This window comes from Arachis stenosperma, chromosome 1, assembly GCF_014773155.1.
Source record: "Arachis stenosperma cultivar V10309 chromosome 1, arast.V10309.gnm1.PFL2, whole genome shotgun sequence".
Taxonomy (NCBI): Eukaryota; Viridiplantae; Streptophyta; class Magnoliopsida; order Fabales; family Fabaceae; genus Arachis; species Arachis stenosperma.
This window is the reverse complement of record NC_080377.1, coordinates 89359700-89381701: the sequence shown is the minus strand read 5'-3', so window position 1 is coordinate 89381701 and position 22002 is coordinate 89359700. Positions and strand designations below refer to the sequence as shown.

Here is a 22002-nt window from a genome sequence, read left to right as displayed (position 1 = left end):
TAAACATTATACAAGAGAATTTAAATAAAATTCAGATACAACTCATATCCCTCTGCATAAAATAAAAACTAAAGCTACAAAGGCGAGGGAAATCTATGAAAGAAACTTAACTCATAAACAAAACTCATAGATAAGGTCTAACAATCGCCCGTAGCTTCAAACCGAGTCTTCGAACCTGTGTCACTGAAAGGGTGGAAATTTATGGGGTGAGAACAAACCACACGTTCTCAGTAGGGAATGGAAATGCCGTAAAAGTAATGATTAACATGCAAATAATTAACATACTCAAGGAAACTACATTTTTATCAAAACTTTTTGAAAATACTACTCTTGGTTTTACTTTAGCTAGTTAATTACCTCTTTCAAAATCTCTAAACTCAAAACAAATTATAAAATAAAAAATTGGTCACATTAACAATTTATCAGCCACAAATAGCATCGCTCAATCATTGCAATAACTAAATAAACCAGCAACATAAGTAATATAGCCGAACCAAAATTCACGAATATCACTCCTTAATACTTTACTAAGTTTATAGCTTCAACAAAAATATTCAATCATACACACAAGCAAGTCACCAAGATAAATAGTACAATCACAAGGGAAAAAGATAAGCAACACAATCAAATGCAAATGCACAAAGAAGGATGATGCATGTCTAGCCCTAGTGCAGGTAATGAGCTCATCTGTCGGTTACTAACCTGCTCCCGACGTTATCCAACAACCTCTGTCTGGATAAGGCTTTCCTATTGGCTATACCCCTGTGTACAGGAAATAACCCCTCTGCCACCACAAGGTCCACTGCACGCAGGAAATAACACATCTGCCACTACATGGATGTACGCCGACACAACTTTTGTATACAGGAAATAATCCCTCTGCCACTACAGAAACGGAATAGGTGGTTGATGAGCGGATAATTTGTACGCTTTTTTGGCATTGTTTTTAGTGTGTTTTTAGTATATTTGGTTTAGTTTTTAGTATATTTTTATTAGTTTTTAGCTAAAATTCACTTTTCTGGACTTTACTATGAGTTTGTGTGTTTTTCTGTGATTTCAGGTATTTTCTGGCTGAAATTGAGGGACCTGAGCAAAAATCTGATTTAGAGACTGAAAAGGACTGCAGATGCTGTTGGATTCTGACCTCCCTGCACTCGAAGTGGATTTTCTGGAGCTACAGAAACCCAATTGGCGCGCTCTCAACGTCGTTGGAAAGTAGACATTCTGGGCTTTCCAGCAATATATGATAGTCCATACTTTGCCCAAGATTTGATGACCCAAACCGGCGTTCAAAGTCACCTTCAGATTTCCCAGCGTTAAACGCCGGAACTGGCACCAAAATGGGAGTTAAACGCCCAAACTGGCATAAAAGCTGGTGTTTAACTCCAAGAAGAGTCTCTACACGAAAATGCTTCAATGCTCAGCCCAAGCACACACCTGGTGGGCCCGGAAGTGGATTTTTATGTCATTTACTCATCTTTGTAACCCTTAGGCTACTAGTTTTCTATAAGTAGGACCTTTTACTATTGTATTTGAATCTTCTGATCTTTGGAATCTTTTGTTCTTTAGATCTTTTGATCACTTTGGGAGGCTGGCCTCACGGCCATGCCTAGACCTTGTTCTTATGTATTTTCAACGGTGGAGTTTCTACACACCATAGATTAAGGTGTGGAGCTCTGCTGTACCTCGAGTATTAATGCAATTACTATTGTTCTTCTATTCAATTCCGCTTGTTCTTTGCCCAAGATATCACTTGTTCTTCAACTTGATGAATGTGATGATCCGTGACACTCATCATCATTCTCGCTTATGAACGTGTGACTGACAACCACCTCCGTTCTACCTTAGATTGGGTGGATATCTCTTGGATTCTTTAACCGGAATCTTCGTGGTATAGGCAAGAACTGATGGCGGCATTCAAGAGAATCCGGAAGGTCTAACCTTGTCTGTGGTATTCTGAGTAGGATCCAATGATTGAATGACTGTGACGTGCTTCAAACTCCTGAAGGCGGGGCGTTAGTGACATACGCAAAAGAATCACTGGATTCTATTCCGGCCTGATCGAGAACCGACAGATGGATAGCCGTGCCGTGACAGGGTGCGTTGAACATTTCCACTAAGAGGATGGGAGGTAGCCACTGACAACGGTGAAACCCTTGCATAAGCTTGCCATGGAAAGGAGTAAGAAGTATTGGATGAAGACAGTAGGAAAGCAGAGAGACGGAAGGGACCAAGCATCTTCATACGCTTATCTGAAATTCCTGCCAATGAATTACATAAGTACCTCTATCTTTATCTTTATGTTTTATTCATCATCTATACCCATTTGAGTCTGCCTGACTAAGATTTACAAGGTGACCATAGCTTGCTTCATACCAACAATCTCCGTGGGATCGACCCTTACTCGCGTAAGGTTTATTACTTGGACGACCCAGTGCACTTGCTGGTTAGTTGTGCGAAGTTGTGTTTATGCCATGGTATTGAACACCAAGTTTTTGGATTCATTACCGGGGATTATTTGAGTTGTGAAAAGTATTAATCACAATTTCGTGCACCAAGTTTTTGGCGCCGTTGCCGGGGATTGTTTCGTGGATGGACAACTGACGGTTCATCTTGTTGCTTAGATTAGGTATTTTTCTTCAGAGTTCTTAAGAATGAGTTCTAGAGTTTCATGATGATCTGTTGAAGTCTGGCTGGCTGTGAAGCCATGTCTAATCTTATTGGACCGAGGTTTCAACTGATCATCACAAGAGCTTGTTGATCTCTATCAATCTTGCTATTGGGGCAATGATCTGCTAAGGCTTGGCTGGCCATTGGCCATGTCTAGTGTTTTAGACCGAAGCTTTCTTTGAAAGCTTGGCTGGCTGTGAAGCCATGTCTAATTCCTGGACCGGAGTCTTAGACTAGCATTGCAATGATTCCTGGAATCCAAATTAAGAATTCTGAAACTTTTATTTTCTATTTCCATATAATTTTCGAAAAAACACAAAAAAATTTCAAAATCATAAAAAAACCAAAAATATTTTATGTTTCTTGTTGAGTCTAGTGTCTAATTTTAAGTTTGGTGTCTAGCATGCATTGTTTATTTGATCTTGGTTCTATTTTCAAGTCAATAGTACAGGGAACTGAAGATTCAGAACATGCAGCAGGGGAATTACACAGAAAAAGCTGGGCGTTCAAAACGCCCAGTGAAGAAGGACAGACTGGCGTTTAAACGCCAGCCAGGGTGCCTGGTTGGGTGTTTAACGCCCAAAAAGGTAGTGCATTGGGCGTTAAACGCCAGAATGTGCACCATTCTGGGCGTTTAACGCCAGGATGGCACAAGGGGGAGGATTTTGTTTTCAAATCAATTTTTTTTCAAGTTTTCAAAGTTTTTCAAAATCAAATCTTTTTCAAATCATATCTTTTCAATCAAATGTTTTCAAAATCAATTTCTTTCCTTTTTCAAAGATATTTGCTAACAATTAATGATTTGATTGAACATTTCAAGTGTGTTGCCTTTTCTGTTGAGAAAGGTTTAATGTTTGAATCATATATTTTCTTGTTAGGCAAGTCATTAATTTTTAAAATCAAATCTTTTTAAAATTGTTTTCAAATCATATCATTTCAATCATATCTTTTTTTAAACCATAACTTTTCAATCATATCTTTTTAATCACATCTTTTTCAAAGAAGTTTTCAATCATATCTTTTTAAACTCTAATTTCAAAATCTTTTTCAAAAATTACTTGATTTCTTTCCCACTCTTGGTTTTCGAAAATCAAATTAAAGTTTTTCAAAATGTTTTTAAAATCTTTTTAATTAATTTTCGAAAATTTCTTCCTCTCTTCTCACATCCTTCTATTTATGGAGTACCACTCCTTCTCAATGCACAATTCGAACTCTACCTCACTAAGTTCGAATTCTTCTACCTCTTCCTTCTATTATTCTATTCCTCTGACACCTCAAGGAATCTCTATACTGTGACATAGAGGATTCCACATTTTCTTGTTCTCTTCTCTTTCATATGAGCAGGAACAAAGACAAAGGCATTCTTGTTGAAGCTGACCCTGAACCTGAAAGGACCTTGAAGCGAAAGCTAAGAGAAGCTAAGGCACAACTCTCTGTAGAGGACCTAACAGAAATCTTCAAAGAAGAAGACATGGCAGCCGAAAACAACAACAATGCAAACAATGCAAGGAAGGTGCTGGGTGACTTTACTGCACCTACTCCCGACTTCTATGGGAGAAGCATCTCTATCCCTGCCGTTGGAGCAAACAACTTTGAGCTTAAGCCTCAATTAGTTTCTCTAATGCAACAGAATTGCAAGTTCCATGGACTTCCATTGGAAGATCCTCATCAGTTCTTAGCTGAATTCTTGCAAATCTGTGACACTATCAAGACTAATGGGGTTGACCCTGAAGTCTACAGACTTATGCTATTCCCTTTTGCTGTAAGAGACAGAGCTAGGACATGGTTGGACTCACAACCTAAAGAAAGCCTGGACTCATGGGAAAAGCTAGTCAATGCCTTCTTGGCAAAGTTCTTTTCACCTCAAAAATTGAGTAAGCTTAGAGTGGAAGTCCAAACCTTCAGACAGAAGGATGGAGAATCCCTCTATGAAGCTTGGGAAAGATACAAACAGTTGATCAGAAAATGTCCTTCTGACATGCTTTCTGAATGGAGCATCATAGGTATTTTCTATGATGGTCTCTCTGAACTATCCAAGATGTCCTTGGATAGCTCTGCTGGAGGATCTCTTCATCTGAAGAAGACACCTACAGAAGCTCAAGAACTAATTGAAATGGTTGCAAATAACCAATTCAGGTACACTTCTGAAAGGAATCCTGTGAACAATGGGACAAATCAGAAGAAAGGAGTTCTTGAGATTGATACTCTGAATGCCATATTGGCTCAGAATAAAATATTGACTCAACAAGTCAATTTGATTTCTCAAAGTCTGTCTGGAATGCAAAATGCACCAAGCAGTACTAAGGAGGCTTCATCTGAAGAAGAAGCTTATGATCCTGAGAACCCTTCAATGGAAGAGGTGAATTACCTAGGAGAACCCTATGGAAACACCTATAATTCTTCATGGAGGAATCATCCAAATCTCTCATGGAAGGATCAACAGAGACCTCAACAAGGTTTCAACAACAATAATGGTGGAAGAAACAGGTTTAGCAATGGCAAGCCTTTTCCATCATCTTCTCAGCAACAGACAGAAAATTCTAAGCAGAACCCCTCTGACTTAGCAACTATGTCTCTGATCTAATCAAAACCACTCAAAGTTTCATGACTGAAACAAGGTCCTCCATTAGAAATTTGGAGGCACAAGTGGGACAGCTGAGCAAGAAAGTTACTGAACTCCCTCCTAGTACTCTTCCAAGCAATACAGAAGAAAATCCAAAAGGAGAGTGCAAGGCCATTGATGAGCGGATAATTTGTACCCTTTTTGGCATTGTTTTTAGTATGTTTTTAGTAGTTTTAGTTGCGTTTTTAGTATATTTTTATTAGTTTTTAGTTAAAATTCACTTTTCTGGACTTTACTATGAGTTTGTGTGTTTTTCTGTGATTTCAGGTATTTTCTGGCTGAAATTGAGGGACCTGAGCAAAAATCTGATTCAGAGACTGAAAAGGACTGCAGATGCTGTTGGATTCTGACCTCCCTGAACTCGAAGTGAATTTTCTGGAGCTACAGAAGCCCAATTGGCGCGCTCTCAACGGCGTTGGAAAGTAGACATCCTGGGCTTTCCAGAAATATATGATAGTCTATACTTTGCCCAAGATTTGATGGCCCAAACCGGCGTTCAAAGTCACCCTCAGAAATTCCAGCGTTAAACGCCGGAACTGGCACCTAAATGGGAGTTAAACGCCCAAACTGGCATAAAAGCTGGCGTTTAACTCCAAGAAGAGTCTCTACACGAAATTGCTTCATTGCTCAGCCCAAGCACACACCAAGTGGGCCCAGAAGTGGATTTTTATGTCATTTACTCATCTCTGTACACCCTAGGCTACTAGTTTTCTATAAGTAGGACCTTTTACTATTGTATTAGAGAGCTTTTGATCATGCTTTGATGATTGAACCCTCTTTGGGGGAGGCTGGCCATTCGGCCATGCCTAGACCTTGTTCTTATGTATTTTCAACGGTGGAGTTTCTACACACCATAGATTAAGGTGTGGAGCTCTGCTGTACCTCGAGTATTAATGCAATTACTATTGTTCTTCTATTCAATTCCGCTTGTTCTTTGTCCAAGATATCACTTGTTCTTCAACTTGATGAATGTGATGATCCGTGACACTCATCATCATTCTCACCTATGAACAAGGTGACTGACAACCACTTCTGTTCTACAAGCAACCAAGGCTCTAGTGAATATCTCTTGGATTCCTGATACACGATGCATGGTTGATCGCCTGACAACCGAGTGCTCGCCTGACAAACGAGCCAGCCATTCCGTGAGATCAGAGTCTTCGTGGTATAGGCGAGAACTGATGGCGGCATTCAAGAGAATCCGGAAGGTCTAACCTTGTCTGTGGTATTCTGAGTAGGATTCAATGATTGAATGACTGTGACGTGCTTCAAACTCCTAGCAGGCGGGGCGTTAGTGACAGACGCAAAAGAATCACTGGATTCTATTCCGGCCTGACCGAGAACCGACAGCTGATTAGCCATATGCTGTGACAGAGCATAGGAACATTTTCACTGAGAGGATGGGAGGTAGCCACTGACAACGGTGAAACCCTTGCATAAGCTTGCCATGGAAAGGAGTAAGAAGGATTGGATGAAGACAGTAGGAAAGCAGAGAGACGGAAGGGAAGGCATCTTCATACGCTTATCTGAAGTTCCTACCAATGAATTACATAAGTACCTCTATCTTTATCTTTATGCTTTATGCGTTTATCACCTATACCCATTTGAGTCTACCTGACTAAGATTTACAAGGTGACCATAGCTTGCTTCATACCAACAATCTCCGTGGGATCGACCCTTACTCGCGTAAGGTTTATTACTTGGACGACCCAGTGCACTTGCTGGTTAGTTGTGCGAAGTTGTAGTGATCACAATTTTGCACACCAGCCATCAATATGGCCGAATTTGGAGAGGAAGGAGAGGAAGTGAACGCCACTGAGGGAGACCTCAATGGGCGTGCACTAGCCTCCACTGAGTTCCCCAATAAGGAACCATGGGAATCTGAGGCTCAAAATGAGGCCATAGAGATTCCATTGGACTTACTTCTGCCTTTCATGAGCTCTGATGAGTATTCTTCCTCTGAAGAGGATGAGTATGTCACTGAAGAGCAAGTTGCTAAATACCTTGGAGCAATCATGAAGCTAAATGACAAGTTATTTGGAAATGAGACTTGGGAGGATGAATCCCCTTTGCTCACCAAAGAATTGGATGACTTGTCTAGGCAGAAATTACCTCAAAAAAGGCAGGACCCCGGGAAGTTTTCCATACCTTGTACCATAGGCACCATGACCTTCAACAAGGCTCTGTGTGACTTAGGGTCAAGTGTAAACCTCATGCCTCTCTCTGTAATGGAGAAACTAGGGATCTTTGAGGTGCAAGCTGCAAGAATCTCATTAGAGATGGCAGACAACTCAAGAAAACAAGCCCATGGACTTGTAGAGGATGTTTTGGTGAAGATTGAAGACCACTACATCCTTGCTGATTTCATAGTCCTAGAGACTGGGAAGTGCATGGATGAATCCATCATCCTTGGCAGACCCTTCTTAGCCACAGCAAAAGCTGTGATTGATGTTGATGGAGGTGAGCTGATCCTTCAAGTGAATGAAGAATCCTTTGTGTTTAAGGCTCAAGGATATCCCTCTGTCACCATGGAGAGGAAGCATGAAGAGCTTCTCTCAAATCAGAGTCAAGCAGAGCCCCCACAGTCAAACTCTAAGTTTGGTGTTGGGAGGCCACAACCAAACTCTAAGTTTGGTGTTGAACCCCCACATTCAAACTCTAAGTTTGGTGTTGGGAGGTTCCAACATTGCTCTGAGTATCTATGAGGCTCCATAAGAGCCATCTGTCAAGCTAATGACATTAAAGAAGCGTTTGTTGGGAGGCAACCCAATGTTATATTTTATATATTTTTCTTTGTTATTCTATTTTGTAGGTTGATGATCATGAGAAGTCACAAAATCAATTGAAGAAGCAAAAACAGAATGAAAAACAAGAAGAAAAATAGCACACCCTGGAGGAAGAACCTACTGGCGTTTAAACGCCAGTAAGGTTAGCAGATGGGCGTTTAACGCCCAGTCTGGCACCATTCTGGGCGTTTAACGCTAGAAAGGGGCACCAGACTGGCGTTAAACGCCAGGAAAGGGCAAGAACCTGGCGTTAAACGCCAGAAATGGGCACCAGCCCGGCGTTTAACGCCAGAATTGGCTCAAAACGTGATTTTGCATGCCATTTGGTGCAGGGATGACTTTTCTTTGACACCTGGTGGGCGAAATTGTGATCACTACAACTTCGCACAACTAACCAGCAAGTGCACTGGGTCGTCCAAGTAATACCTTACGTGAGTAAGGGTCGATCCCACGGAGATTGTTGGTATGAAGCAAGCTATGGTCACCTTGTAGATCTCAGTCAGGCAGACTCAAATGGGTATAGTGATATACGAATAAAGCATAAAGATAAAGATAGAGATACTTATGTATATCATTGGTGAGGGCTTCAGATAAGCGTATGAAGATGCTTTCCCTTCCGTCTCTCTGCTTTCCTACTGTCTTCATCCAATCCTTCTTACTCCTTTCCATGGCAAGCTGTATGTAGGGTTTCACCGTTGTCAGTGGCTACCTCCCATCCTCTCAGTGAAAATGTTCCTATGCTCTGTCACAGCATGGCTAATCATCTGTCGGTTCTCGGTCAGGCCGGAATAGAATCCATTGATTCTTTTGCGTCTGTCACTAACGCCCCGCCTGCTAGGAGTTTGAAGCACGTCACAGTCGTTCAATCATTGAATCCTACTCAGAATACCACAGACAAGGTTTAGACCTTCCGGATTCTCTTGAATGCCGCCATCAGTTCTCGCCTATACCACGAAGATTCCGGTTAAAGAATCCAAGAGATAAACATTAGAGCCTCGTTTGCTTGTAGAACAAGAGTGGTTGTCAGTCACTTTGTTCATGAGTGAGAATGATGATGAGCGTCACATAATCATCACATTCATCATGTTCTTGAGTGCGAATGAATATCTTGGACAAAGAACAAGTGGAATTGAATGGAAGAACAATAGTAATTGTATTAATACTCGAGGTACAGCAGAGCTCCACACCTTAATCTATAGTGTGTAGAAACTCCACCGTTGAAAATACATAAGAACAAAAGTGATCATTGGTTTCGGCCCCAGAGAGGGAACCAGAAGAACCAAGATGAAAATACAATAGTAAAAGGTCCTATATATAGAGAACTAGTAGCCTTGGGTGTACAGAGATGAGTAAATGACATAAAAATCCATTTCCGGGCCCACTTGGTGTGTGCTTGGGCTGAGCAATGAAGCATTTTCGTGTAGAGACTCTTCTTGGAGTTAAACGCCAGCTTTTATGCCAGTTTGGGCGTTTAACTCCCATTTTGGTGCCAGTTCCGGCGTTTAACGCTGGGAATTCTGAGGGTGACTTTGAACGCCGGTTTGGGCCATCAAATCTTGGGCAAAGTATGGACTATTATATATTGCTGGAAAGCCCAGGATGTCTACTTTCCAACGCCGTTGAGAACGCGCCAATTTGGCTTCTGTAGCTCCAGAAAATCCACTTCAAGTGCAGGGAGGTCAGAATCCAACAGCATCTGCAGTCCTTTTCAGTCTCTGAATCAGATTTTTGCTCAGGTTTCTCAATTTCAGCCAGAAAATACCTGAAATCACAGAAAAACACACAAACTCATAGTAAAGTCCAGAAAAGTGAATTTTAACTAAAAACTAATAAAAAGTATACTAAAAACTAACTAAAACTACTAAAAACATACTAAAAACAATGCCAAAAAGCGTATAAATTATCCGCTCATCACAACACCAAACTTAAATTGTTGCTTGTCCCCAAGCAACTGAAAATCAAATAAGATAAAAAGAAGAGAATATACTATAGACTCCAAATTATCAATGAAACTTAGCTCCAAATTAGATGAGCGGGACTAGTAGCTTTTTGCCTCCGAACAGTTTTGGCATCCCACTTTATCCTTTGAAATTCAGAATGATTGGCTTCTTTAGGAACTCAGAATCCAGATAGTGTTATTGATTCTCCTAGTTAAGTATGATGATTCTTGAACACAGCTACTTTATGAGTCTTGGCCGTGGCCCAAAGCATTCTGTCTTCCAGTATTACCACCGGATACATACATGCCACAGACACATAATAGGGTGAACCTTTTAGATTGTGACTCAGCTTTGCTAGAGTCCCCAATTAGAGGTGTCCAGGGTTCTTAAGCACACTCTTTTTGCCTTGGATCACAACTTTATTTCTTTCTTTTTCTTTCTTTTTCTTTTTTTCTTTTTCGTTTTTCTCTTTCTCTCTTTTTTTTTGTATTCACTGCTTTTTCTTGCTTCAAGAATCATTTTTATGATTTTTCAGATCCTCAGTAACATTTCTCCTTTTTCATCATTCTTTCAAGAGCCAACAACTTTAACATTCATGAACAACAAATTCAAAAGACATATGCACTGTTTAAGCATACATTCAGAGAACAAAAGCATTGCCACCACATCAAACTAATTAAGCTAGTTTTAAAGATGAATTCGAAATCCTGTACTTCTTGTTCTTTTGTAATAAAAACAGTTTTCATTTAAGAAAGGTGATGGATTCATAGGACATTCATGACTTTAAGGCATAGACACTAAGACACTAATGATCATAAGACACAAACATAGACAAACATAAGCATGAAATTTCGAAAAATAGGAAAATAAAGAACAAGGAGATTAAAGAACGGGTCCACCTTAGTGATGGCGGCTTGTTCTTCCTTTTGAAGGTCCTATGGAGTGCTTGAGCTCCTCAATGTCTCTTCCTTGCCTTTGTTGCTCCTCTCTCATGATTCTTTGATCTTCTCTAATTTCATGGAGGATGATGGAATGTTCTTGGTGCTCCACCCTTAGTTGTCCCATGTTGGAACTTAATTCTCCTAGGGAGGTGTTCAGTTGCTCCCAATAGTCTTGTGGAGGAAAGTGCATCCCTTGAGACATCTCAGGGATCTCATGATGAGAGGGGTCTCTTGTTTGCTCCATCCTTTTCTTAGTGATGGGCTTGAGGTCATGCCTTCTCAGTTGAACTGGCTTCCCTCTTGAATCTCTCTTTCATTGAGCGCCCTCTTCATAAATATCTATGAGGACTTGGTCCAACCTTTGATCAAAGTTGACCCTTCTTCATGGCCACAACTTCATAGAAGTGGTCTTGATGCACCCTTGAGATGAATCTCTCCATCTCCTATGACTCGGAGGTGAAAGCTTTTGCCTTCCCTTTCCTCTTTTTAGAGGTTTCTCCGGCCTTAGATGCCATAAATGGTTATGGAAAAACAAAAAGCAATGCTTTTACCACACCAAACTTAAAGGGTTTGCTCGTCCTCGAGCAAAAGAAGAAAGAAGAGAGTAGAAGAAGAAGAAAGGAGGAAGAAGGGAAGGGCTTTGTGTTCGGCCATGTGTGGGTGGGTTTGGGAGGGAGAGTGGTTTGAATTTGAAGGGTGAGGTAGGTGGGGTTTTATGAAGGATGGATGTGAGTGGTGAAGAGAAAGATGGAATTTGATAGGTGAAGGGTTTTTGGGGAAGAGGTATTGAGGTGATTGGTGAATGGGTGAAGAAGAGAGAGGGTGGTGGGGTTGGTGGGGATCCTGTGGGGTCCACAGATCCTGTGGTGTCAAGGAAAAGTCATCCCTGCACCAAATGGCATGCAAAATCACGTTTTGAGCCAATTCTGGCGTTAAACGCCGGGCTGGTGCCCATTTCTGGCGTTTAACGCCAGGTTCTTGCCCTTTTCTGGCGTTTAACGCCAGTTTGGTGCCCCTTTCTGGCGTTAAACGCCCAGAATGGTGCCAGACTGGGCGTTAAACGCCCAACAGCTAGCCTTACTGGCGTTTAAACGCCAGTAGGTTCTTCCTCCAGGGTGTGCTATTTTTCTTCCTATTTTTCATTCTGTTTTTGCTTTTTCAATTGATTTTGTGACTTCTCATGATCATCAACCTACAAAAAACATAAAATAACAAAAGAAAATAGATAAAATATAACATTGGGTTGCCTCCCAACAAGCGCTTCTTTAATGTCAATAGCATGACAGATGGCTCTCATGGAGCCTCACAAATGATCAGAGCAATGTGGGAACCTCCCAACACCAAACTTAGAGTTTGAATGTGGGGGTTCAACACCAAACTTAGAGTTTGGTTGTGGCCTCCCAACACCAAACTTAGAGTTTGACTGTGGGGACTCTGTTTGACTCTGATTTGAGAGAAGCTCTTCATGCTTCCTCTCCATGGTGACAGAGGGATATCCTTGAGCCTTAAACACAAAGGATTCTTCATTCACTTGAATGATCAGTTCACCTCTATCAACATCAATCACAGCCTTTGCTGTGGCTAGGAAGGGTCTGCCAAGGATGATGGTTTCATCCATGCACTTCCCAGTCTCTAGGACTATGAAATCAGCAGGGATGTAATGGTTTTCAATCTTCACCAAAACATCCTCTACAAGTCCATGAGCTTGTTTTCTTGAGTTGTCTGCCATCTCTAATGAGATTCTTGCAGCTTGCACCTCAAAGATCCCTAGTTTCTCCATTACAGAGAGAGGCATGAGGTTTACACTTGACCCTAAGTCACACAGAGCCTTCTTGAAGGTCATGGTGCCTATGGTACAAGGTATGGAGAACTTCCCAGGGTCTTCTCTCTTTTGAGGTAATTTCTGCCTAGACAAGTCATCCAGTTCTTTGGTGAGCAAAGGGGGTTCATCCTCCCAAGTCTCATTTCCAAATAACTTGTCATTTAGCTTCATGATTGCTCCAAGGTATTTAGCAACTTGCTCTTCAGTGACATACTCATCCTCTTCAGAGGAAGAATACTCATCAGAGCTCATGAAAGGCAGAAGTAAGTCCAATGGAATCTCTATGGTCTCATTTTGAGCCTCAGATTCCCATGGTTCCTCATTGGGGAACTCAGTGGAGGCTAGTGCACGCCCATTGAGGTCTTCCTCAGTGGCGTTCACTTCCTCTCCTTCCTCTCCAAATTCGGCCATGTTGATGGCCTTGCACTCTCCTTTTGGATTTTCTTCTGTATTGCTTGGGAGAGTACTAGGAGGGAGTTCAGTAATTTTCTTGCTCAGCTATCCCACTTGTGCCTCCAAATTCCTAATGGAGGACCTTCTTTCAATCATGAAACTTTGAGTGGTTTTGATTAGATCAGAGACCATGGTTGCTAAGTCAGAGTGGTTCTGCTTAGAATTCTCTGTCTGTTGCTGAGAAGATGATAGAAAAGGCTTGCCATTGCTAAACCTGTTTCTTCCACCATTATTGTTGTTGAAACCTTGTTGAGGTCTCTCTTGATTCTTCCATGAGAAATTTTGGTGATTTCTCCATGATGAATTATAGGTGTCTCCATAGGGTTCTCCTAGGTAATTCACCTCTTCCATTGAAGGGTTCTCAGGATCATAGGCTTCTTCTTCAGATGAAGCATCCTTAGTACTACTTGGTGCATTTTGCATTCCAGACAGACTTTGAGAGATCAAATTGACTTGTTGAGTCAATATCTTATTCTGAGCCAAAATGGCATTCAAAGTATCAATCTCAAGAACTCCTTTCTTCTGACTAGTCCCATTGTTCACAGGATTTCTTTCAGAAGTGTACATGAATTGGTTATTTGCAACCATTTCAATTAGCTCTTGAGCTTCTGTAGGCGTCTTCTTCAAATGAAGAGATCCTCCAGCAGAGCTATCCAAAGACATCTTGGATAGTTCAGAGAGACCATCATAGAAAATACCTATGATGCTCCATTCAGAAAGCATGTCAGAAGGACATTTTCTGATCAATTATTTGTATCTTTCCCAAGCTTCATAGAGGGATTCTCCATCCTTCTGTCTGAAGGTTTGGACTTCCACTCTAAGCTTACTCAATTTTTGAGGTGGAAAGAACTTTGCCAAGAAGGCATTGACTAGCTTTTCCCATGAGTCCAGGCTTTCTTTGGGTTGTGAGTCCAACCATGTCCTAGCTCTGTCTCTTACAACAAAAGGGAATAGCATAAGTCTGTAGACCTCAGGGTCAACCCCATTAGTCTTGACAGTGTCACAGATTTGCAAGAACTCAGCCAAAAACTGATGAGGATCTTCCAATGGAAGTTCATGGAACTTGCAATTCTGTTGCATTAGAGAAACTAATTGAGGCTTAAGCTCAAAGTTGTTTGCTCCAATGGCAGGGATAGAGATGCTTCTCCCATAGAAGTCGGGAGTAGGTGCAGTAAAGTCACCCAGCACCTTCCTTGCATTGTTTGCATTATTGTTGTTTTCGGCTGCCATGTCTTCTTCTTCTTTGAAGATTTATGTTAGGTCCTCTATAGAGAATTGTACCTTAGCTTCTCTTAGCTTTCGCTTCAAGGTCCTTTCAGGTTCAGGGTCAGCTTCAACAAGAATGCCTTTGTCTTTGTTCCTGCTCATATGAAAGAGAAGAGAACAAGAAAATATGGAATCCTCTATGTCACAGTATAGAGATTCCTTGAGGTGTCAGAGGAAAAGAAAAATGGAAGAAAGAAGTAGGAGAATTCGAACTTAGTGAGATAGAGTTCGAATTGTGCATTGAAGAGGAGTGATACTCCATAAATAAAAGGATGTGAGAAGAGGGGAAGAGCTTTTTCGAAAATTAAGTTAGAGAATTTGAAAACATTTTGAAAAACACTAATTAATTTTCGAAAATAAGAGTGGGAAAGAAATCAAGTGATTTTTGAAAAAGATTTTGAAATGAGAAATTAAAAAGATTTGATTGAAAACTATTTTGAAAAAGATGAGGTTAAGAAGATATGATTGGTTTTAAAAAAATATGTGATTGAAAAAATATGATTTGAAAACAATTTTAAAAAGATTTGATTTTAAAAATTAATGACTTGCCTAACAAGAAAAGATATGATTCAAACATTAAACCTTTCTCAACAGAAAAGGCAACATACTTGAAATGTTCAATCAAATCATTAATTGTTAGCAAGTATCTTTGAAAAAGGAAAGAAATTGATTTTGAAAACATTTGATTGAAAAGATATGATTTGAAAAAGATTTGATTTTGAAAAACTTTGAAAACTTGAAAAAAATTTGATTTGAAAACAAAATCCTCCCCCTTGTGCCATCCTGGCGTTAAACGCCCAGAATGGTGCACATTCTGGCGTTTAACGCCCAATGCACTACCTTTGTGGGCGTTAAACGCCCAACCAGGCACCCTGGCTGGCGTTTAAACGCCAGTCTGTCCTTCTTCACTGGGCGTTTTGAACGCCCAGCTTTTTCTGTGTAATTCCTCTGCTGTATGTTCTGAATCTTTAATTCTCTGTATTATTGACTTGAGAAGACACAAATTAAAAATATTTTTGGATTTTTAATAATCAAATAACAATGCATGCAAGACACCAAACTTAGCAGTTTGTACACTACTGACACTGACAAAATGAGAATGCATATGGAGAACAACAAAACACTCAAGTCAAGAGAATTCAAAGATCAGAGTAAGAAATAATCAAGAATTACTTGAAGATCCTTAAGACTCATGAATGAATGCATGCAATTGACACCAAACTTAAGATGAGACACTAGACTCATACAAGAAACATAAAATATTTTTGGTGTTTATGATTTTGTAATTTTTTTGTGCTTTTTCGAAAATTATATGGAAAAGAAAATAAAGGTATCAAAATTCTTAATGAGAATTCCAGGAATCATACAATGTTAGTCTAAAGCTTTAGTCTAAAGGAATTAGACATGGCTAGCCAAGCTTCAGCAGGACATTGCATTCAAGAGCTAAATTGATGAGAATCAATCAGCTTTGGTGATGATAAGAACATCACCTTGAAACACTAGAATTCATTCTTAAGAACTCTGAAGAAAAATACCTAATCTAAGCAACAAGATGAACCGTTAGTTGTCCATACACGAAACAATCCCCGGCAACGGCGCCAAAAACTTGGTGGGCAAAATTGTGATCACTACAACTTCGCACAACTAACCAGCAAGTGCACTGGGTCGTCCAAGTAATACCTTACGTGAGTAAGGGTCGATCCCACGGAGATTGTTGGTATGAAGCAAGCTATGGTCACCTTGTAGATCTCAGTCAGGCAGACTCAAATGGGTATAGTGATATACGAATAAAGCATAAAGATAAAGATAGAGATACTTATGTATATCATTGGTGAGGGCTTCAGATAAGCGTATGAAGATGCTTTCCCTTCCGTCTCTCTGCTTTCCTACTGTCTTCATCCAATCCTTCTTACTCCTTTCCATGGCAAGCTGTATGTAGGGTTTCACCGTTGTCAGTGGCTACCTCCCATCCTCTCAGTGAAAATGTTCCTATGCTCTGTCACAGCATGGCTAATCATCTGTCGGTTCTCGGTCAGGCCGGAATAGAATCCATTGATTCTTTTGCGTCTGTCACTAACGCCCCGCCTGCTAGGAGTTTGAAGCACGTCACAGTCATTCAATAATTGAATCCTACTCAGAATACCATAGACAAGGTTTAGACCTTCCGGATTCTCTTGAATGCCGCCATCAGTTCTCGCCTATACCACGAAGATTCCAGTTAAAGAATCCAAGAGATAAACATTAGAGCCTCGTTTGCTTGTAGAACAAGAGTGGTTGTCAGTCACTTTGTTCATGAGTGAGAATGATGATGAGCGTCACATAATCATCACATTCATCATGTTCTTGAGTGCGAATGAATATCTTGGACAAAGAACAAGTGGAATTGAATGGAAGAACAATAGTAATTGCATTAATACTCGAGGTACAGCAGAGCTCCACACCTTAATCTATAGTGTGTAGAAACTCCACCGTTGAAAATACATAAGAACAAAAGTGATCATTGGTTTCGGCCCCAGAGAGGGAACCAGAAGAACCAAGATGAAAATACAATAGTAAAAGGTCCTATATATAGAGAACTAGTAGCCTAGGGTGTACAGAGATGAGTAAATGACATAAAAATCCACTTCCGGGCCCACTTGGTGTGTGCTTGGGCTGAGCAATGAAGCATTTTCGTGTAGAGACTCTTCTTGGAGTTAAACGCCAGCTTTTATGCCAGTTTGGGCGTTTAACTCCCATTTTGGTGCCAGTTCCGGCGTTTAACGCTGGGAATTCTGAGGGTGACTTTGAACGCCGGTTTGGGCCATCAAATCTTGGGCAATGTATGGACTATCATATATTGCTGGAAAGCCCAGGATGTCTACTTTCCAACGCCGTTGAGAGCGCGCCAATTTGGCTTCTGGAGCTCCAGAAAATCCACTTCAAGTGCAGGGAGGTCAGAATCCAACAGCATCTGCAGTCCTTTTCAGTCTCTGAATCAGATTTTTGCTCAGGTTTCTCAATTTCAGCCAGAAAATACCTGAAATCACAGAAAAACACACAAACTCATAGTAAAGTCCAGAAAAGTGAATTTTAACTAAAAACTAATAAAAAGTATACTAAAAACTAACTAAAACTACTAAAAACATACTAAAAACAATGCCAAAAAGCGTATAAATTATCCGCTCATCAACACCTCAGGATCTGTGGACCCCACAGGATCCCCACCAACCCCACCACTCTCTCTCTTCTTCCCCATTCACCAATCACCTCAATACCTCTTCCCCAAAAACCCTTCACCTATCAAATCCCATCTTCTCTTCACCACTCACATCCATCCTTCACAAAACCCCACCTACCTCACCCTTCAAATTCAAACCACTTTCCCTCCCAAACCCACCCATACATGACCGAACCATGAGCCCCCCCTCTCCTATATAAACCCTTCTTCACCCCTTCATTTTCACACAACCTAAACACCACTTCTCACCCTCTTTGGCCGAACACAAAAGCCATTCCCTTCCTCCTCATTTCTTCTTCTTCTACTCTTTTCTTTCTTCTTTTGCTCGAGGACGAGCAAACCTTTTAAGTTTGGTGTGGTAAAAGCGTTGCTTTTTCGTTTTTCCATAACCATTTATGGCATCCAAGGCCGGAGAAACCTCTAGAAAGAGGAAAGGGAAGGCAAAAGCTTCCACCTCCGAGTCATGGGAGATGGAGAGATTCATCTCAAGGGTGCATCAAGACAACTTCTATGAAGTTGTGGCCTTGAAGAAGGTGATCCCCGAGGTCCCTTTTTCACTCAAAAAGGGTGAATATCCGGAAATCCGACATGAGATCCGAAGAAGAGGTTGGGAAGTTCTTACCAACCCCATTCAACAAGTCGGAATCTTAATGGTTCAAGAGTTCTATGCCAATGCATGGATCACCAAGAACCATGATCAAAGTGTGAACCCGGATCCAAAGAATTGGCTTACTATGGTTCGGGGAAAATACTTGGATTTTAGTCTGGAAAATGTAAGGTTGGCGTTCAACTTGCCTGTGATGCAAGGAGATGAACATCCTTACACTAGAAGGGTCAACTTTGATCAAAGGTTGGACCAAGTCCTCACTGACATTTGTGAAGAGGGCGCCCAATGGAAGAGAGATTCAAGAGGGAAGCCGGTTCAATTGAGAAGGCATGACCTCAAACCCGTGGCTAGAGGATGGTTGGAGTTTATCCAACGCTCAATCATTCCCACTAGCAACCGGTCCGAAGTTACTCTAGACCGAGCCATCATGATCCATAGCATCATGATTGGAGAAGAAGTGGAAGTTCATGAGGTTATAGCTCAAGAACTCTATAAGGTGGCGGACAAGTCCTCTACCTTGGCAAGGTTAGCCTTTCCCCATCTCATTTGTCACCTCTGTTATTCAGTTGGAGTTGACATAGAGGGAGACATCCCCATTGATGAAGATAAGCCCATCACTAAGAAAAGGATGGAGCAAACAAGAGACCCCTCTCATCATGAGATCCCTGAGATGCCTCAAGGGATGCACTTTCCTCCACAAAATTATTGGGAGCAACTGAACACCTCCCTAGGAGAATTGAGTTCCAACATGGGACAACTAAGGGTGGAGCACCAAGAACATCCCATCCTCTTCCATGAAATTAGAGAAGATCAAAGAATCATGAGAGAGGAGCAACAAAGACAAGGAAGAGACATTGAGGAGCTCAAGCACTCCATAAGATCTTCAACAGGAAGAACAAGCCGCCATCACTAAGGTGGACCCGTTCTTTAATCTCCTTGTTCTTTATTTTTCTGTTTTTCGAATTTTAGTGCTTATGTTTATCTATGTTTGTGTCTTGTGATCATTAGTGTCTATGCCTTAAAGTTATGAATGTCCTATGAATCCATCACCTTTCTTGAATAAAAAAAAATTATTTGTTCTTAATTGAAAAAGAAAAAGAATTGCATGAATTTTGAATTTTATAACAGTTTAATTATTTTGATGTGGTGGGAATATTTTTATTTTCTGAATGTATGCTTAAATAGTGCATATGACTTTTGAATTTGTGGTTCATGAATGTTGGCTCGTGAAAGAATGATGAAAAAGGAGACATGTTACTGAGGATCTGAAAAATCATTAAAAATGATTCTTGAAGCAAGAAAAAGCAGTGAATACAAAAAAAAATGAAAAAAAAAGAAAAAAAGAGAAAGAAAAAAACGAAAAAAAAGAGAGAAATAAAGTTGTGATCCAAGGCAAAAAGAGTGTGCTTAAGAACCCTGGACACCTCTAGTTGGGGACTCTAGCAAAGCTGAGTCACAATCTGAAAAGGTTCACCCAATTATGTGTCTGTGGCATGTATGTATCCGGTGGTAATACTGGAAGACAGAGTGCTTTGGGCCACGGCCAAGACTCATAAAGTAGCTGTGTTCAAGAATCATCATACTTAACTAGGAGAATCAATGACACTATCTGGATTCTGAGTTCCTAAAGAAGCCAATCATTCTGAATTTCAAAGGATAGAGTGAGATGCCAAAACTGTTCAAAGGCAAAAAGCTAAAAGCCCCGCTCATCTAATTAATACTAATCTTCATAGATGTTTTTGGAGTTCACTGCATATTCTCTTCTTTTTATCTTGTTTGATTTTCAGTTGCTTGGGGACAAGCAACAATTTAAGTTTGGTGTTGTGATGAGCGGATAATTTGTACGCTTTTTGGCATTGTTTTTAGTGTGTTTTTAGTATATTTGGTTTAGTTTTTAGTATATTTTTATTAGTTTTTAGCTAAAATTCACTTTTTTGGACTTTACTATGAGTTTGTGTGTTTTTCTGTGATTTCAGGTATTTTCTGGCTGAAATTGAGGGACCTGAGCAAAAATCTGATTTAGAGACTGAAAAGGATTGCAGATGCTGTTGGATTCTGACCTCCCTGCACTCGAAGTAGATTTTCTGGAGCTACCGAAGCCCAATTGGCGCGCTCTCAACGGCGTTGGAAAGTAGACATCCTGGGCTTTCCAGAAATATATGATAGTCCATACTTTGCCCAAGATTTGATGGCCCAAACCGGCGTTCAAAGTCACCTTCAGATTTCCCAGCGTTAAACGCCGGAACTGGCACCAAAATGGGAGTTAAACGCCCAAACTGGCATAAAAGCTGGCGTTTAACTCCAAGAAGAGTCTCTACACGAAAATGCTTCAATGCTCAGCCCAAGCACACACCAAGTGGGCCCGGAAGTGGATTTTTATGTCATTTACTCATCTTTGTAACCCTTAGGAAATGGGCACTATTGTATTTGAATCTTCTGATCTTTGGAATCTTTTGTTCTTTAGATCTTTTGATCACTTTGGGAGGCTGGCCTCACGGCCATGCCTAGACCTTGTTCTTATGTATTTTCAACGGTGGAGTTTCTACACACCATAGATTAAGGTGTGGAGCTCTGCTGTACCTCGAGTATTAATGCAATTACTATTATTCTTCTATTCAATTCCGCTTGTTCTTTGTCCAAGATATCACTTGTTCTTCAACTTGATGAATGTGATGATCCGTGACACTCATCATCATTCTCGCTTATGAACGTGTGACTGACAACCACCTCCGTTCTACCTTAGATTGGGTGGATATCTCTTGGATTCTTTAACCGGAATCTTCGTGGTATAGGCAAGAACTGATGGCGGCATTCAAGAGAATCCGGAAGGTCTAACCTTGTCTGTGGTATTCTGAGTAGGATTCAATGATTGAATGACTGTGACGTGCTTCAAACTCCTGAAGGCGGGGCGTTAGTGACAGACGCAAAAGAATCACTGGATTCTATTCCGGCCTGATCGAGAACCGACAGATGGATAGCCGTGCCGTGACAGGGTGCGTTGAACATTTCCACTAAGAGGATGGGAGGTAGCCACTGACAACGGTGAAACCCTTGCATAAGCTTGCCATGGAAAGGAGTAAGAAGGATTGGATGAAGACAGTAGGAAAGCAGAGAGACGGAAGGGACCAAGCATCTTCATACACTTATCTGAAATTCCTGCCAATGAATTACATAAGTACCTCTATCTTTATCTTTATGTTTTATTCATCATCTATACCCATTTGAGTCTGCCTGACTAAGATTTACAAGGTGACCATAGCTTGCTTCATACCAACAATCTCCGTGGGATCAACCCTTACTCGCGTAAGGATTATTACTTGGACGACCCAGTGCACTTGCTGGTTAGTTGTGCGAAGTTGTGTTTATGCCATGGTATTGAACACCAAGTTTTTGGATTCATTACCGGGGATTATTTGAGTTGTGAAAAGTATTGATCACAATTTCGTGCACCAGTGGTCACAGTACTTCTGTAGCAGGGAATAACCCCTCTGCCTTACAGAATTAAAATATGGATCTGTACCACAGGAAAGCATTCACGGTGGTCGCACCACTATCTATCTGACTGCCTCAATGTAGCATATCATCACATAATCATTCTCATTACCATCATTCATTATCATTCTCATTATTCATCATCACTTTCACATTCTTATGTAGTACCACTTTCTTTCTCTGTT

General features: G+C 40.8%; 2 non-coding genes across 2 annotated transcripts; one reads left to right on the top strand and one right to left on the bottom strand.

Annotated features, from left to right (window-relative positions):
- Positions 1–4546: 4546 nt before the first annotated feature.
- Positions 4547–4654, bottom strand: LOC130956600 (small nucleolar RNA R71). Its single transcript, XR_009077173.1, has one exon. It is a non-coding gene; the product is annotated as a small nucleolar RNA R71 (small nucleolar RNA).
- A 9298-nt stretch (positions 4655–13952) lies between these two features.
- On the top strand, positions 13953–14060 carry LOC130955185 (small nucleolar RNA R71). Its single transcript, XR_009076629.1, has one exon. It is a non-coding gene; the product is annotated as a small nucleolar RNA R71 (small nucleolar RNA).
- The last annotated feature ends 7942 nt before the right edge of the window (positions 14061–22002 follow it).